This window comes from Mustela nivalis, assembly GCF_964662115.1.
Source record: "Mustela nivalis genome assembly, chromosome: 10".
Taxonomy (NCBI): domain Eukaryota; kingdom Metazoa; phylum Chordata; class Mammalia; order Carnivora; family Mustelidae; genus Mustela; species Mustela nivalis.
Window position 1 is genome coordinate 56,225,584 of NC_139029.1, and position 5,226 is coordinate 56,230,809.

Here is a 5,226-nt window from a genome sequence, read left to right on the forward strand (position 1 = left end):
CAAACATTTAAACATGTATACCTAGCATATGAGTCATATCACTCCTAGGTATTTATCTACCCAAGAGAACATAAACCACATACAAAGACTTGTACAGAAATGTTTGTAGCAGCTTATTTGTTATAGCCTCAAACTGGAAAAAATCTAGGTATCCATCAACAGGTTAATGGATAAACAAATTGTGGCATATCTATTCACTAAAGGAGAACAAACTATTGATACACAGAATAAGGATGAATTTTTATCTCAGTAAAAGAAGTTAAACAAAAAAGAATACCTTCTGTATGATTCCATTTGCACCAAACTCTAAAGAGTGCAAACTATAGTAACAAAAGGCAGATCTGTGGTTGACTGTGGATAAGGAGTGAGGATGGGCAGGAGAACACTTCTGGGAATGATCGATTGGTTCTCTATCTTGATTGTGGTGATGGTGGATATATACATATGTAAAACCCTATTAAATTATACATTTAAAAAAAAAAGAAGATTTTCACAGTGATTTGGCAGAATTTGCTTGTCCATGTAGAATTGCTCTTTTCTTAAAATTTAAAAACAAAATTCTCTTGAAAATTTTATTAACATTTAATAACAATAAATCAGTCAGCATTTTCTAGTCTTCATGAAGTTTTTGTCTTAAAGATGAAATTTCTTCAAATGTCTTCATGTAAACCAATCAGACATGAATAAACTTTTATAATGAGATTCCCAAACACATCTTTTTAATATTGGTCTTTTTTCTTGGGATGACAATAGCAATACTAGGACAGTATTAAGATTTCTTTTTAACTCAAATGAACTGTTTTCAAGATTAATGGTTACTAGCAAATCTTGATTTTTATTCCTCTGCTAAGGCAAGATAGAAACATGATACTTTAAAATTATTTTCAATTTCCTATGAACCTATTTTATAGTAAAAAAATTATTTGGTACTATGTGGTTTTTATGCTTAAATTCTAAAAGTAATCTTTAATTTCAACTGAACTTGGTACCCCAAGACTTAAAAAAATTTTTTTTAATGATATTTACATAATAAATACAATTTTAATCACTCAGTTCTTCCTCATCACTGAAATATGTGCTTTCTTTATTCTTGGGCGTCTTGAATCATCTGATGTTGAGGGACCTCCTGAACTGGGTTTCCATTTTTTCTGTTCTTCTTCAATTTTGGCTTGCTGGAAAGCTATGGCCTAAGACTGTCAAGAGCAGGATCTTCCCCTTCATCTTCACTTTCTTCTACTTCTTCAATTTCTTCTTCTGGTTCAGGAATTTTCTTTTTTTTTTTTTTTTTTTCTTTTTCTCTTTCTTCTTTGGAGGTTCCCGTTCTCCAAACATATTTTTAAGGCAGGCGTAACTTAAGTGTCCACTTTCCCCATATTCATAACACTTAGATTTGTCAAAGTAGCTTGATCTTCGGATGAACTCAGCTGCTCTTCCATTGTCGATAGCAATGCTTGCTTTGATTACTCTACCAAATAACTGTTTGTTGTTTATTGCTCTGGTACAGTTTTGTGCAGAGTCTTTGTCCAAAAACAAAATAAATGCAACCCCTTTACTTTTCCTGGTATCTTTATCTTTCATTATAGTAACCCTGTTTATAGGTGCTTATAGCTCTGTCTTTGACTTCGTAGCATTCTCATGATTTATAATTAATGTTTGTATGGAAACTCATTCAGAGATTTTTACAACTTTGCCATACTTGGAAAATATCCGGTATAAGTCATTGTTGGTCAGGGAAAAGGGCAAGTTGGATATATACACTGTGCTTTTACTTGGGGCCAATCCACCATTCATTTCTTTAGGTGGGGCAGGCCTGGGAAACTAGAGCGCGAGCCCACGACTCAGTTGGGGCCCAACCCAGACTCTTCCTCATCCCCTGTTGGGGCCTCAGAATTGCTCTTTGAAAAATTGTTGGCAGCCAGTTTTCTAACCCCTGTAAGTGTAATGGCCACCTATGCCTTCTCTGTTTGCTTAGGCATGGCCTAAATTAAGCACCTTTTTTTTGTTCTTGAGAAATCTTTTTATTTTATTTTATTTATTTATTTGACAGAGAGAGCATGAGAGAGCACAAGCAAGAGGTGCAGCAGAGGGAGAAGCAGGCTCCCCGCTGAGCAGGGATTCCCAATGCGGGACTCCATTCCAGGACACCCAGATCATGACCTGAGCCGAAGGCAGGCACTTAACTGGCTGAGCCACCCAGGTGCCCCGAGAGATCATTCTTTATTATTTCCTCTTTATTGTTCCCGTTTCATCTCTAATATCCTTCTATTATTGCAAATAACGACCCCTGGAGATACAAATTCAGCAAGTAAGTGAAACCAGGATATCCGTTCTTTTTTCAAAATATAGGGGACAGCATAGCATTCTGGTTGAGCACGTGAACTCTAGACCCAGATAGCCTGGTTTCACTGGCCAACTCCACCACTTGCTGGCAAAGCCATTGGGGCAGCTTCATATCTCTCTGGGCCTGTTTCCTTATGTGTAAATGATGAAAGTAATAATATTTACCTTAAATATTTACTATGAGGACTCAATGTGTTAAAAGACATAGAATATTTAATAAACGTTACCATTATTATTTACGTAAGCTTACAGTCAGAAGAGCACAGAATACTATATATTTTAAAAGTCATTCGGTCTAATTGTGGAGCATTTTAGAAGAAAAAATTGTAAGGACAGTTCATGTATGTAATACCTTTGCTGCAAACAGTGATATTTCATCTTCTGAAAATACTGAAGTATCTAGTAAAACACTCTGTAAAGCACTTTTAAAGCTTTTAACATCTGGCTAATATCTTCTTATTCTAAATGTCAAGCCAGTTATAAAATACTTAGTAAAATACATTTTCTGGCATCAAAATCAATATCTATTTTTTTCCTACTAGGAGTTACTGAGTTGAGAATTTTGATTAAATTTTTTAGTCGGTTCATTTAAATGATGACTTGATTCTGGCTCCCTGCATTTCACTGGTTCTTTGAACCGACTGGGTTCTTCATCTGCTCGTTGTTAGCTGCTCTGTGTTTTAAATTTTATATAAGCATAGCATTATTTTACAGGGCTTGATTCTAACCAACCATTCATTCTATATGCATATTGTAAGGTTTTAGAGATACTAAAATAAATAAGATAAAGACCCTTTTATCAAAGGGCTCATAGTACTTCCATCTAAGAAACTTTTTGTATTTGAGCATGAACGATGGTTTAAGACCTCTAGTAGAAGGGTTAGGAGCTTTGCCATTTGTTGGTGCTAACGCTTGCTAAACCTCTGTTTTTTCCTTTGGTAAAATAAGACTAATAATAGGACCTACCTCATGGGGTGGATTAAGGCAGCGTTGCACAAACTTGGCTGATTATAAGAATCACATGAAGTCCTTTTAAAAAAACAGATACCTGAATGCCTCCCTGAACTCTTTGATTTAGAGGTGAGCAGAGGTGAAACATGGACTCTTTATTTTTAATGAGTACTGTAGGTGTTTTTTATAATTGAGGTTTTGGAAGCACTATTCTAAGGCAGTGGTTCTCAAAGTGATTTCTTGGACTCTATTCTAAACCAACTGAATCAGAAAGTCTGACTTTTTAAAAAACATTTTTAAAAATTTAAATTCAATTAATAACATATAATGTATTATTGTTCAGAGACCTATTCAGAGAGAGGTAGAGTTCAGTGACTCATCAGTCTCATATAATACCAGTACCCATATAATACCCAACACATAGTCTCCCCAACGTCCATCGCCCAGTTACGAACTCCCCCACCCCACCTCCACTTCCAGCAACCCTCATTTGTTCCTATGATTAAGAGTCTCTTATGGTTTGTCTCCCTCTCCGGTTTTGTCTTGTTTTATTTTTTTCCTCTCTTCCTCTTTGATTCTCTGTTTTATTTCTTAAGTTCCACATATCAGTGAGATCATATGATAATTGTCTTTCTTTGATTGGCTTATTTTGCTTAGTGTAATACCCTCTAGTTCCATCTATGGGAACTCTGACTTTTTTTTTTTTTAAAGATTTTATTTATTTATTTGAGAAAGAATGAGTGAGAGAGAGCATGAGAGAGGCGAAGGTCAGAGGGAGAAGCAGACTCCCCATGGAGCTGGGAGCCCGATGAGGGACTCAATCCCGGGACTCCAGGACCATGACCTGAGCCGAAGGCATTTGCTCAACCAACTGAGCCACCCAGGCACCCCAGGAACTCTGACTTTTTAAGTTAAAAGTAAAACAAAACCTTCCAGGTGGAGATAATACCCACTGAAGTTTGAGAATCACCGGTATATCTTCAATTAGATGATCTAAGTTTGATTTAAAGTAGATAAGCTTTATTAACACTATCCAAAATAATTCTAATGATTATTAATAACACCAAGAAGGATCAGGTCAGCATATAACCTCCGAAACAATGAGTGAATTTATATTCTAGTTTCCAGGCATTTCTGCAATTTTTGTCAGCACTGTTTTCCATGCAAACCTGGAAAAACTGATAAAAATTGTCTTGCAGCTTAGGTTCCAGGTTTTAATAAGAGAATTCTTTTTAGACAGGCTTGTTGCTGATAACATAGGCAAACTTATTGGTTCTTTTTGGTTAACTGAACATATTTACTGGGCACTGAAGTGTGTATAAAAACATTTGAGATCTTTCCCACCATAAGTTGTATATGAGACAGGAAACATGCAATATTTGACCATAAGCAACTTACTTTTCTTATTTCTCTTACCCCATGATGTATTCAAATAACCATAAAATTCTGTTGATTTAACCTCTGTCACATTTTGCTTCCATTTCTCTCCACCTGCACATGACTTTCTAAAATCAGACCTTTTTATCTCAGCCTCTTTGGGCCTTTCGTCCTTCAGGGTTTTGCTTCCTTTCATAACTGGTTTGGTGTTTATAATAAAAAGATATTATCCAGATGTCTTCACACTGCACTCAGGCCGATTTTCCTAAAAGGCAAATTCTATTATGTCACTTCCCTTTTTAAAAACCTCAGGGACTTCTCGGGACGCCTGGGTGGCTCCGTGGGTTAAGCTGCTGCCTTTGGCTCGGGTCATGATCCCAGGGTCCTGGAATCGAGTCCCGCATCTGGATCCTTGCTCGGCAGGGAGCCTGCCTCTCTCTCTGCCTCTGCCTGCCTCTCTGCCTGCTTGTGGGTTTTCTCTCTCTCTCTTTCTGACAAATAAGTAAATAAAATCTTAAAAAAAAAAAAAAAACCTCAGGACTTTTCATTGTGACAAAG

General features: G+C 36.5%; 1 pseudogene across 1 annotated transcript; it reads right to left on the reverse strand.

Moving 5' to 3' along the window:
• Nucleotides 1-544: 544 nt before the first annotated feature.
• LOC309841474 (zinc finger CCHC-type and RNA-binding motif-containing protein 1-like) lies at nucleotides 545-1,879 on the reverse strand (annotated as a pseudogene). The gene is made up of 2 exons: nucleotides 1,679-1,879; nucleotides 545-1,588 (listed from the first exon to the last, which is right to left on the reverse strand). The product of its transcript is annotated as a zinc finger CCHC-type and RNA-binding motif-containing protein 1-like (transcript).
• Between the last annotated feature and the right edge of the window lie 3,347 nt (nucleotides 1,880-5,226).